The sequence below is a fragment of the Pinus tabuliformis genome, chromosome 5_2, assembly GCF_031772625.1.
Source record: "Pinus tabuliformis cultivar Carrire ecotype Pingquan chromosome 5_2, CPIR1, whole genome shotgun sequence".
Classification (NCBI taxonomy): Eukaryota; Viridiplantae; Streptophyta; class Pinopsida; order Pinales; family Pinaceae; genus Pinus; species Pinus tabuliformis.
The window spans coordinates 121,660,684-121,675,110 of record NC_142306.1 but is presented as its reverse complement, the minus strand read 5'-3'; the positions used below and the strand labels follow the sequence as shown (position 1 = coordinate 121,675,110).

General features: G+C 37.7%; 1 protein-coding gene and 1 pseudogene across 1 annotated transcript in view; one reads left to right on the top strand and one right to left on the bottom strand.

Annotated features, from left to right (window-relative positions):
* LOC149157800 (uncharacterized) overlaps window positions 1-14,427 on the bottom strand; it is a 294,458-nt gene that overhangs the window by 108,389 nt on the left and 171,642 nt on the right. The window lies entirely within an intron of this gene.
* On the top strand, window positions 4,020-5,398 carry LOC149157801 (exosome complex exonuclease RRP44 homolog A pseudogene; annotated as a pseudogene).

The following is a 14,427-nucleotide window of genomic DNA, read 5'->3' as shown; positions in this document are numbered from 1 at the left end:
TGAAGCTTGATTTGACTGACCCTTCATTGTTCTGTCCTTGCAAGCAAAGATACTGAAGTTGTTGATCATAAAGTCTGCAAAACCTTGGTTGTTGTGCACATGAATCACTACTACAGACTTCACACCATTGTCATACCATGATACTACGATTGTTACCACTGACCTTACAGCTGAAGCCTCCTTAGAAAATCCTTGCTCAAGATTATAACTTGATGTGTCTACACGAATAACTCTTTACAACAAAATCATCCTTAATATAAATTAATTCTTACATACCTCAATAATCAAATGAGTTTATGCCAAGATCAACTTAATAGAGAATGGAATTTTTCAATTGAATATGGTGTCTAAGCATTGCACTGGTCAGCTTAATCTAGAGTTGTAGCAACTGATATTTATGTTGGATTCAATACATCTCTGGAGTAGTGTATCACACCTTAACAATGCTCAAGAATGTACGTCAAAACAAGGATGTCAGTTTCCACATCTCAGCTTCAGATGATGGCCGAAATTTTAGATGTGTATTATTTTCAGCGATTTTGTTGTTCAGAACCGTAGGCCTAATGAAACAGATCTTGCTACAATCCTTTTACTGATATCCATCATAAATTATATAAGACAGTACAATTTTTTACGTCAACAGTGTGCCAAAAATCTTTATGATGATTGAGTTGTAAATGTCTTTGTAGAAATTAGGCTGAAGTGCTTGCTACTTCATATAGATGGATCAGCAAGAGCAGAATCAAAACTCCTTAGCATCCTCAAATTTGTTATTATAGGAGTTGCCATAGGTTTACAATCCATCATGCCAAACATTTGGAGGATCTTGATAACATACTTCCCTTGACCAAGGAATATTTCGCCAGGTTTCTACCACACTTCTAGCCTCAAGTAATAGGGCATTAATCCAAGATTCTTCATATCAAATTCAGCAGCCAACTCCATGTTACACTGCAGAATGAGATGCTCTACACCTGTCAGTAATAGGTCATCCACATATAGCAATAGGATCACAACCTCATTCTTCACAACCTTGATATATAGGTTCAGATCAGTGTCACTCTTGATGAAACCAAGCCTTGTCAAATAAGCATCAATTCCAGAATACCAAGTTCTAGGCACTGGCTTCAATCCATACAAATCTTTCTTCAATCTGCATACATGACAGTCTTTCCCATGAACCTCAAACCCTTGAGGTTTTTCTATGTACACCTCTTCATCAATTACTCCATTCAGGAAATTTGTCTTCTTGTTCATTTGATGAATATTCCATCCCATAGAAGTTGCAATAGAAACAAGAGATTTAATAGTTGTGTACCTGGCAGTCGCAACAAAGGTTTCGTCATAATCTTCTCTCTTTCTGGGAGAATCCTCTAGCCACAAATCTAGCCTTGTACTTGTCACTGCTTCCATCAGTTGCATGCTTAATCTTATAAATCCATTTGGAGGTCACAATTGACTTTCCTTCAGGCCTTGGTACAATCTCCCATACATCATTCTTTATAATTGATTGATACTCTTCCATCATCGTGTCCTTCCAAACTTGTTGACTTGTTGCTTCTTCATAAGTAGAAGGTTTAGAATTGATGAGCTTAGTCATCAAAGCTGCATACCCAGAATACTTCTTTGGTTTCTTGCTTTCTCTAAATGTGCCACGAGGAGTTGCATGTCCTTTTGCTTCTTGAAGAGTAGATCTAAGCCATGCTGGTCTCTTCTTGTTTTCAGGAACAATAATGGGGTCCACAGGTTCACTTGGTCCTTCAACCTCTTCTTGATGATCAACAAGTGGTTTTGAAGGATGGGAATGCCTTGGACTCTCTTCCTTAGGAGACTCAGGTTCTTCATTGTCATCAAAGTCCATGGGGACTTCTTTGGACTTCTTGAAAGCAACATTCTCATCAAAAGTGACATCTCGGCTTACTTCAATTTGACGTTGTCCTTGAATGTAGATTTTGTAGGCTTTTGAAGATTCACTATATCCAACAAAGATTCCCTTCTTTCCTAAAGGGTCAAGTTTCTTCCTTTTGTCCTTAGGAATGTGAATGTAGACAAGGCAACCGAAGATTCTTAGATGATCAACCCTTGCCTTTTGACTAGTGAATGCTTCTTCGGTAGTCAGGTCTTCTACAATTATGTGAGGACTTCTATTTTGGATATATACAATTGTCTTGGATGCTTCTTCCCATAAGAACTTGGGAAGGTCTTAATCATATAGCATAGCCCTTATGCATTCTTCAATATACTTGTCCTTCCTTTCAGCTACTCCATTTTGTTGTGGATTATAGGGAGCTATCATCTCCCTCTTAATCCCAGCTCCTTTACAGAATGCAACAAGCTCTCTTGAAGTGCATTCCCCTCCATTATCAGATCTTAGAATTTTGATCTTTTTCTTTGATAGATTCTCGACCCCAGCCTTGAATTCCTAGAACTTACTGAATACTTCATCACTAGTCTTCATGAAGTAGATCCATGTCTTTCGTGAGTAGTCATCAATAAAGGTCACATAATATAGAGAGCCACCAAGAGATTTCACAAACATGGGACCACACACATCAGAATGGATTAAATCCAAAATTTATTTGGATCTACTATCACTACTAGGGAATGATTTCTTGACATTATTTCCAAGAGCACACCCTCTACATACTCCTTCATCATCTACATGCACCTTGGACATGCAAGAAACCATTTGATTCAATGAAGGAAAAACTTGTAATGAAGATGGCATACCTTCTATACCATAATTGACATCGATTGATATCAATGTGTGCCAAGGCTTGAAGCAGTTGACTTAGGAGTCTATACAACCTTCCTTCACGAATACCAATGGTTCTAGCATTTTCTATACTAGAGCCTTTAGGCCATACAACTACTTTTCCATCAATAAATGCTACTCTATCACCTTTATCTTCTAAACATGAAATGGAAACCAAATTCTTTCTCAAACCTAGTACATAGAGTATGTTGTTGAGATGAACGTTCTCTCTTAACTCCAACTTGATAGATGTAGATCCAATGCCTTCAACAGGGTAGCTATTCTTGTCTCCAAGTTCTACCTTGTGATATGAGCTTTCTTTCGACAGAACTGAGAGATGGTCATGTTCTCTTGTCATGTGCCTTGATGCACCACTATCAATCACCCACATATCATCATCTTCAACAAAACCTGTAAGAGCAAAGAAGTAATAGAAATCTTTGTGACTTTCATCCTTGACTTTCTTGGGATGTTCCTCATCTTTTGTTGTAGCTGCATCATGTTTGCCCTTTCTCTTCTTGTTTGTTATGAATATAATTCATAACAAGTAAAATAAATAAAATTAATGTAAATATTAAATAATCAAATATTGGTCATGTTAAATAGCCATTAAGTTAAGTGAAAAGGCATGTCTAAAAGACATGCCCAGTCACGAAAGGACTGCTTAGGTATATATATGCGGGTCCTCATTGTAACATTCATCACTTGTACATTTTATACATATATATAAAATAAATTATTATTAAAATACCTCTTGTGTATTTTTACATTTAAGTCAACAAGCTATCAGGTTTTATGCTTCAGTGGTATCAGAGCGCCATGGCACACAATATAATCATGCGGCTCTTTGAATGTTGTTCGCCGCACAATGTGCCATTACGTTCACGTCCTGATTGCGTTGAGCAGTTTAATAAAACTAAGTATTTCAGCGATTAGAAAAATCATGTGTAGAAGTTAAAGCATGTCTAAAAGAAATCAATAATAAGGAAGATGACAACGACAGTGAGGAAATAGAACAAGAAGATTTTGACCAGAATGATGATAATGAAAATGAAGATGTTGCAGAAAATGATCAAGATAATGATTCCAATGAAGCTGATCTTAATGTCAAAGAAGATGAAGTTATTGAAAATACAACACTTAAACATGTAGAATCTACAAACTAGGATGTAAATACAGTTGTAGAGGATGAAGAAATCAAGATTACTGATTTTGATGATGAACAAAGAGAAACTACAGTTGAGGGTTATGACCACCTATACGAATGCGAAGTTCATGGAAGCAAGGACTAGAACAAAAACATGGAAAATGGAAACTTCGTGTCAATTATTACAACCCATTTGAGGCCTATGTTGGTAGTGAAAGTATTGGTGATGAGATCATAATTTATGGATGTGATAATATGAATCGAGGTTTCGATGGATATGTAGTTGCAGTGGGGCTCTTGCCTAAGGATCAGTGGGACGAAGGGAAAACAATGAAAATTGTAGAAGATGAAGAAGATGAAGACAAGGAGGTCTACTTAGTTCCAAATAGTGCTGATGATGCTCCTTGTGATGCCATTTTGAAACAGAATTCCAAGGGGGTTGAAGGTCATATTACAGCCCGTCCAACTGGGCGTGTTATTGGTATAATTACGCAGAATTGGCATTCGTACTGTGGTTCTCTGGAGCCAATGCCTAGGCCTGCAAGCGGTGGTGGAATTGTCAACGCTTTATTTGTATCTATTGATCATAAATTACGTAAAATCCGAATTCAAACCCGCCAACTTGGAAATCTCATTGACAAGCAGATCATTGTAGTTGTTGATTCATGCGATCGGTTACATGGTATCCATCTGGTCACTATGTGTGGACGATAGGAGAAATAGGTTTTCGTGCTACAGAAACTGAGGTTTTACTAATTGAGAACGACATCAACACAAGAGCATTTTCTGAACAGGTTCTAGCTTGCCTGCCACCCTTGCCCTGGACATTACAACCAGAAGATTTGAGTGATCCTCACCGAGAGGATCTACGCCACTTGAGAGTATTCAGTGTGGATCCACCTGGTTGCAAGGATATTGATGATGCACTATGCTGTCGAGGACTCCCAAATGGAAATTTCGAAGTTGGAGTCCACATTGCTAATATTACAAATTTTGTTCTCCCAGGTACACCTCTTGATGAAGAAGCTTCAGAACGAGGCGCGTCTATTTACTTGGCTGAGCGGAGAATAGATATGCTCCCAAAACCACTCACTGAAGATATATGCTCCCTTCGTTTAGATGTTGAAAGATTGGCCTTTTCAGTTCTTTGGGAAATGAATCCTTCAGCAGATATTGTTTCTGTGAGATTTACCAAAAGTGTTATCAAGTCATGTGCAGCATTGTCTTACATTGAGGCTCAAGCACGAATGGATGACAGTCGGTTGGCTAATCCTATAACAGTCAATCTGCGCAATATGAATTCATTAGAAAAAATCATGAGGGCCAAACAGATTGAAAGAGGAGCTCTAACTCTTGCATTTGCAGAGGTTAAGTTTGACATAGATATTGAAACGCATGATCCACTTGATATTGGTATTTATCAAATTCATGAAGCCTTCCATCATCTTGATTCTTTGTGCTTGGTGGGGAGTCTTCCAAAATTTAACTTTGATTGAGAGGGGAAAATAAACAGCAAGGATATTTTCTGCGTGAAGTGGAGGTCAAAAGATCTGATGCTTGATAATGATATCATCCTTTGTGATGGTGCTTGTGATCATGGCTTTCATCAGAAAAGGCCTAGAACCTCCTTTGGAAACTGCAAATATTCCTCCTGAAGGCGAGTGTTGGCTCTGCCCAGAGTGTGACCGCAAAGTTGACTGCTTTGATTTAGTCAATGATCACTTTGGAACAACTTTTGAAATTGGGGATAACTTGGAGAAAGTTTTTGCTGAGGCAGTTGTGAGCAAAGATGGAGATGAGAACCCCTTTGATTTGGAAGGTATGCCATCTGATGATTCAAAAGATGATGATTATGACCTTGAAAGTCCAAAGAAGCCCGATAGTAACCAGCAGGAAAAGGCTTCAAATTCTGAAAAGGATGACAGCATAAGTGATGCGGAAATTTCAAATAAATCAAGTAGTGATGATGAAGGTTCTGAAAGTGATGACAGCTCTGACACCACTGAAGCATAAAAACTGATATCTTGTTGTCTTAAATGTAAAAATACACAAGAGGTATTTTAATAATAATTTATTTTATATATATAAAATGTACAAGTGATGAATGTTACAATGAGGACCCGCATATATATACCTAAGCAGTGTCCTTTCGTGACTGGGCATGTCCTTTAGACATGCCTTTTCACTTAATGGTTATTTAACATGACCAATATTTGATTATTTAATATTTACATTAATTTTATTTATTTTACGTACTCAATGTCCGAGAAAAGATATAGGGTCTATCTTGGTGAGAAATGAGTTCTAACTGTAATAACGAGATTCTATTAGTATTTCGAGAACAAATTTAGACATCGGCCAGAGTTTTGTTCCATAGATTTCTCTTCTATTTATGACAATCATTCAAAACTGTTAGTCCACGCCTCTGCCCCTGTCACGCTGCCTTTTCCCCGACTGCTTCCACAAATCGTGCCACTATCAATCCACGCCTTTGCCATTTGGTTGTCGATGATAATGGTGAAAATAATTGGAAGGAAAAACGCCTTTGGTATTTGGTTTCCGATCATAATCGTATTGGTCGGTGTTATAATCCATGGTGTTCCAACGGTGCAACTCATTTGGAGCCATTCGACAACCCTCTTCCCTGCCCGATGGATTCCATGGAAGTGTAGGTTACATTTTTGAACCAAATGAAGAGAATGTGAAGAGATCATGAAGCATTAACATACGAAATTTTGAAATGAAGCAGAGGCAACCTCCACGTCAAGTGTTGTGTCCCCAGATATGTCATATACCATCATGATAGGTTATGTCAAACGGGGTCGATATATGGTCGATTGTTATTTATAGAGATCTGTGTAATATATACTCGGACATAGATACATTACTATAGCGCTAGTGCCATCCTATAATCACATTATAAACTAAATTAACATTTAATTAGTTATATTATTTAATTAAAAAAAATATTATTTAATATATATAGATATATATATATATATATATAGTTCAAGTTACAACAAAAAAATAGAGTTAAAAAAAAATCCAAGGGAATATTATTGATGAGCTACATGATGAGAGGATGGCCAGATTATATACATCGAGACAACAAACACTAAATGAAGAAAATCCACAACATTAAAGCTTTGAGGACAAATCTTCCGAAGGAAGGGGCTATGTTATGAATATAATTCACAACAAGTAAAATAAATAAAATTAATGTAAATATTAAATAATCAAATATTGGTCATGTTAAATAGCCATTAAGTTAAGTGAAAAGGCATGTCTAAAAGACATGCCCAGTCACGAAAGGACACTGCTTAGGTATATATGTGGGTCCTCATTGTAACATTCATCACTTGTATATGTATACATACATATTATTAAAATACCTCTTGTGTATTTTTACATTTAAGTCAATAAGCTATCAGTTTTTATGCTTCGTTGTCCTTTGATGCTTCAAGACAATTATTTCTATAATGTCCAAACTTGTGACATCCATAACATTGGACTTTAGACAAGTTTGTTTTTCCTTGAGGATTAGGTCTACTACCAGCATTTTTATTTTGAAAACCAAACTTCCTCTTGCCTTTATTCCTTCTAAATTTTGCCGCAAAGGCTTGAGATTCTCCTTCATCATGTCTTTGAATTTTTCCTTTAGCAATAGCCTAGATTCCTCTTGAGTGTAAGAGGTCCACAATTCTTCAAATCTTGGAGTATCCTTTCTAGCACAGATGCCAGCTGCAAATGAATCCCATAAATCTAGTAGGCCATTGATTGTTGTAGTAATTAATTCAGATTCAGAAATGACTTCACCAATGCTTTGTAGCTGATCTCTTATGTGTGCAATCCTCATGAAGTAGGAGGCCACAGGTTCATCCATTGACATTTTTGCATCAAGGAGTTGATTCCTCAAAGACAGCGTTCAACCAATGTTGTTGATTGAGTACAAATTAATAAGAGTATCATAGACTTCCTTTGATGTAGCCAATTCTGAAACAAATGGAATTAAATGATCCTTAAGAGATTCAAATAGAATTCTTTGAGCCTTAACCTCACCCTTTCTAAACTTCGCTTTCTCTTTGTCATTGCCATCATCTGGTTGAAGTAATGAAGTGAACAAAGTTCATTCTTCACGTTAAACACTCCAGAAGACTTGGAATATGTAGATCTCCATTGAGATACAAGAATATATATTTAAAATGTATGAATAAGAATGACGATACAATGAGACTGAGGGCCCTGTATATATAGCCAGGTAAGTACCCTTTCACGAGCAGTCATGTTTCCTTAGACATGCTTTTTTGTTTAACTAATCATTATTACAATTATTTATATATATTTTATTCGTAACATTGCCTTCCTCCTCAAAAAAGCTTTGTCCTCAAAGCTTGTTGATGCAAAAGGCTTGATCTCTTTTCCAATTTCAAATGTCTTCTCGTCTTGGCACTGTCATCTTCGTTGATACAATTTGATATGATCTTCTAAGTGACAAACAATATTGTCGCACTGAGAAGGGATCAAACCATCCTAGATTAATCTTCTGTGGAATATTCTGATCACTAGAATTTTGTAACAAATTGTCACCATAGGACTGGATTGAGGTTACATCAATATTCTTTGGAACATCAGTTTGTTGTTTCTATTCTGAATGGTCTTGATACATAGCTTGGTTGAGTTGTCTACTTTCATGATTCGGATGTCGATAAGGAACTTTTTTTGGTTTGACTTTCTCTTATTAGGTGTGTGGAAATGTTTTGATTTCCATTTGGTACTATGGTTGTTGGGTTAGGTACACAATCTTCGTTTGGAATTTTCATCATCTGGATTGTAACATGTGAGAGTGTTTTCCCTTCAACTGATTGACCCTCTTCTTGAGTTCTACTATTGGCTGGATCAGTATTCGTTTCTTTATCTTCAACTGGGAATGTTACGACTGGTGACTTCGATGCTTCCTCTTGAATATTGCAAAACTTCATGTTCTTCTAGAACAAGATCAATCCTATTCTTCCATGCTTTGAAGTTAAAGGCTCCATCAAGTTTGTTTCCTTCCTTGCAAGTGGGAGCCATCTACTTAGAAATCTTCGACATAGCGATAAGAAACTCATTTCTTGAGTGAGAGACAAATTCAACAAGATGTGATCTTCAACTTTCTTCCTTCACCAAAGCTCTAATTGCATGTTAAAAATTTTAGTACAATATAGACTAGTACTTATTTCTAAACAATGATAATTACTTATGATGATTATATATACATTTCTTTTAACACTTACAACTTCTTCATCAAGCAATTATACATCAGAAAATCAGCGATACAAGACTAGGAGAGTAGAGATCACAATGCACAATATCAACACAATGTTTTACCCTGGGAAAACCCACTTGGAGTAAAACCCCAACAATTATTTCCATAGAAAATCAATTCAACAAGAGATATCAAAGTCAAATCTATGGAAAACTAACCAGCAAGAGCATCCACCAAGTGTCCAATTCAGCCCTCCTCAATCTGATTGCAAACACAAAGATAAAGATGTTTCCCTTTTTGCAAAAAGACAACCAACAAAAGTTCGGCCCTTTAGCAAAGATATGTACCACATACCTTCAGCCCTCTTCTAAAGGTACGAGCCACAGAATCTCAGCCCTCTTCCACAGGATACGAACCACAGAATCGCAGCCCTCTTCCACAAAATTATACCACAGGAATTTCAGCCTTCTTGCACAGAAATAAACACAGAACTTCGGCCTCCTGGTTCCACAAAAATTTGGCCTTCTAGCACAGCGACAAACCACAAAGATACTCGATCTTTCCAAGAGATATGCCACAGAGAAAATTCGGCTCTTCTAAGAGGCTTCACTTGACTTCTATACCTTCGATCTGCTCGTTGACTTGCTTCATATGGCTAGGAATAGTATTGTCTATGCTCAGAACAAATTCTAGTTTGGAGAGAAGGACGAATGACATCAATATATAGTGAACCATGGATCGAACAGGTGCGAAGAATAGTTGAGCCGACTTGAAGGGTAGAGGGCCGACTTGGACAACTTGGGGTGCCAAAAAAAATTTAAATTTATCTTTTAATAAATACAAAAATAATTTGATTTTTCAATGAGCATGAAGATCATGCTTTACAAGTACATCAATGATAAATACATTAATATGAAGACCGAACATAGCGACAAAATTCAACACTCCCTCTTAGCTAGGGAGGTATTCATAATGACAATCAACATGATCTCAAGTTTACAAATTCTCTAAGGAAAGATCAAGATTAAGATAAGCATCATCATCAATATCATAATCACCAGCATCAACATAATCACAGTTCACCATCAAACAACTATAGACATAGTTTAGGTGAAATACCATAGGCCTCATCAAAGATAAACAAGCTCTCTCTAGAAAGAGATCAGAGCACGATGCTAGGAAGCTACAGCCTCTAGGATCATACCCCGACCAAGGTCAACTGACACAGGGAGTATGTCCTTTGCCAAACCATTCTCCCTAATTCAGGTCAAAGTACTTGACATAGGGATATATTCCCTAATTCCAGTCAAAGTACTTAACACAAGGAGAAAGACTGTCTGAGGACCATTCTTCCTAATTCAGGTCAATGTATTTGATAAAGGGATTACATTGCTAATTTCGATCAGACGACACGACACAAGAAGAATGTCAATCCATGATGCTATCTAATCTATCAAACCATTCTCCCTAATTCCAGTCAATGTACTTGACACAGTGATAACATCCCTAATTCCGGTCAAAGTACATGACATAGGAGAAACCATGTCCATGATGCAATCAGTACTACCTCTCAGTGACAGAGACATTCTCCACAAGACCAAGCTTGTCCCGGAAGTACGCAAACTTCACTTTAGAAAGAGGCTTCGTAAGAATATCAACAATCTGGTCATCAGTGGAGATGTATTGGAGCTTAACTGCTCCCTTCTGCACCATGTCTCGAATGAAGTAATACCTGATTCCAATGTGCTTCGAGCCTTCGACCTCCCATGGAAGACAAGATTCTCTGAAAGTTTTATATAGCTTTGACTGTCACAATATATCACAGTCGATTTCATCAGCTCATCAAATAATCCAACAAGCAATTTACAAAGCCAAACTGCCTCACGGCTAACTGCACAGGCTGCCATGTATTTTGCTTCTGCAATGCTGAGTGCAACAAAGGTCTACATCCTGCTCATCCAAGAAACCTTCGTAAAGCCCAAATTAAAATAACCACCAGTAGTACTTTTCCCGTCTTCAGCACTTCCAGCCCAATCAGAGTCAGAGTATCCCTGCAACCAAACCTCATTGCTTGCATCATATCTTAAACAATAATTAACAGTACCATGAAGATATCTCAATACATGCGTTTTGGCAATCCAATGATCATGATTAGGTTCCAGCTGAAATTGGCTCAATGAGTTCACAGCAAAGAAAATATCCACCTAATATTAACCAAATACATCAATGAACCAACTCGCTGTTGGTATATAGATGGATCAACCACAAAGATAGAAGATGTTGCCCTTTTTTCACAGAGATAACCAACAGAAGTTCGGCCCTTTAGCAAAGATATGTAACACAAACCTTCAGCCCTCTTCCACAGATATGAGCAACAGAATTTCAGTCCTCTTCCACAGGATACGAACCACAGAATATTGGCCCTCTTCCACAGAATTATACCACAAGAATTTCGGCCTTCTTGAACAAAAATAGACAGAGAACTTCGGCCTCCTGGTTCCACAAAAATTTATCCTTCTAGCACAGAAAAAAACCACAGAGATACTCGATCTTTCCAAGAGACATGCCATAGAGAAAATTCGGCTCTTCTAAGAGGCTTGACTTGACTTCTATACCTTCGATATTTGAGAAATCTAGGGCTTTGATATGTTAATGATTTCTCAATCTAGGTAACTACAAGTGAAGTCCTTTTTAACTTTTTATTTATACAAACAATTTCTTCCTTATGTGAGTGTTCATTAATTTCATCAACCAGCTACCATGAACAATAAACAAAAGAAAAATAACACAAGATATAGGCAGCAGCCAGGGAAAAACCTCTCCAAGACCTTGAGAGGAAAACCCACAGAAAATCTTCTTATAGAATCTTCACTTGACAAAATTTCCAAGACCTAGACAAAGACCCTTTGACTATTGTGTCTCCAAGATCAAGGCAAGTACCTTTAGCTGCTGCTGTCCTCTTACTGCTGTACAGTGAATTAGATCAGCTACTATAGGTGCTAGGATCAGCTCCTTTATTCCTTCTTCTTCGCTCCAAGTTTCGCTTGCATTAAGGTCACTTACTAGACAACTTTTTCACCCAACAATGAGCCCTTAAACAAGGGTGATTTGCCCTCTAGATCAGGACTGTCTTGCTGTCCTAAATCAGACCTGCAATACTGTGTTTACTTGGGCATGTGTGGACAAGAATATGTCCCTTCTAGCCTTCCTTAGGAACTCGCTTCCCTTGAGGACAAAATGAGTGATGTCTATGCTTCAAATTTTGACCCAAACAAGATGAAACACCTTCTTGATGATGACTGTAACTTCTGCCCTAGTTGCAGACCTGAAAATGGCTCCTTCTTCGCATGTGTGAGTGGATCTAGGGCTCTCCTAGCCTCCTATCCCTTCGCAGCACTTGGAGCTTCTATCTAGGCAGAAAAATCGAACTTTTGAGACCAAAACCGAACCCTTTAGAGGTGATATACTTGGACTGTGATGCAGCCCTAAAAGAGGACTGTTTCTCCTTCGCACGTGTGGTAGAGAGTACCCAAAACAGGCCTAGAAAGTGACCGAGCTGTTCCTCTTCCCTTCGCTAGAGAACGCAGACTTCTTCGCACTCCTTCGCTCTTATCCTTGACCGAATTAGAGAGAGTGAGATGTGTGTTCGAATGGGAGGGAGGTAGGCTCTATATATAGCCTTCTAGTGCTGCCTTTAAGCCGACCTATGAGCCAACCTATAATTCTGTCTTGAAGCCGACTTGTATTATCACTTTGGAAGTCTTCTTGATGCCGAATTGCTGGTCCTTTAGCCTTGCATTTGGAGGAGACATTTAACATGGTTTTTCCCTTGATCTTGGAGACACAAACTCATCTTTTTACATACAATTTACAAGTGTAATATTTACATCAATGACACAAACCTATCACCTAGCCTAGAGCTCACAATGGGAGCTACTACACAATTTTGAGCATGAAACCCATGACTCAAATTTACAAAATATTTTGCTAGATACAATTTACATCATTTACATTGGAATGTGTCATTATGAAGACCAAACCTAGTTACACTTTCTTCAACACGATATACTCCTTGACTTGCTCCATATGGCCAGGGATACTATTGTTTAGTCAACACGATATACTCCTTGACTTGCTCCATATGGCCAGGGATACTATTGTTTATGCTCAGAACGAATTATGTTTCAGAGAGGAGCATGAAAGACATCAATATATACTGAACCATGGGTCGAATGGCTGCCAAGAATAGTTGAGCCGACATGAAGGGTAGAGGGTCGACTTGGATAACTTGGGGCACCAAAATAAAATTTAAATTTTTCTTTTAATAAATACAAAAAATAACTTGATTTTTCAAATGAGAATGAGGACCGCGCTTTACAAGTACATCAATGATAAATACATTAATATCAAGATAGACCATAGCTACAAAATTCAAGACCTGAACCATACACAAATTTGAACCTTGTTTGACCAAACTTGAATCAAACCATACACGAATTTGAGCCCTGTTTTGAAGTTCGCCAAACTTTGAACCTCAATGTTCAAGTTTAGCGAATCCTATGACTTAGTTCAGGAGTACATAGATATCAATCGTATGCATTGGGCATTTAGTGTTGAAGTCCATCACCACCTAGAGGCATGATTGATGTGCTTCAAACTGGGGGTTCCTACACCTATGTCTTCACAAAATGGTTAGCTCTAATACAAGTAAGCAAGCCATCAAATATTATAAAATTGAATTAGAAATGAAATTAAAAAATAAAAATAAAAATTCCTAAATGGACAATTGTTAAGTTATGGTATGTTCTATGCTTATAACAGTTTACTTCTTTTTCTTATTATATTCCACCGATTAGCAATCACATGTACATAAAGTAAAGTGCAGATAGAACATTAAACGATCGATAGAAAACAAGCCAAGACAAGAGACAAAAGATGTGGCGGCTAGCCAGGGACAAACCCCACAATGTGTGGGGAAACCCTTTGATCAAATCTTCTTTTATCTTCAATAATTCAGCAGAGAGAAATAGTACAATAAATCTGATTCATATCAGCAGTAGCAAACCCTAGATCAGTAGCATCAGCATTAGCGGCTTCATTATCAAACTAGGGCAGACCATATCTCACAAACCGATAGTCGGATTGACTTCATTCCACCACCAAAAGTTTCGGCTTTCAAAGGAGGTTCAAATGAACCTACAGCGCAGTTCCAAAGAGGAGATCTTCTAGGCCACACAAGTCAATCTTTACTTCTGCAGTTGCAGCTTCAATTTCAGCAGT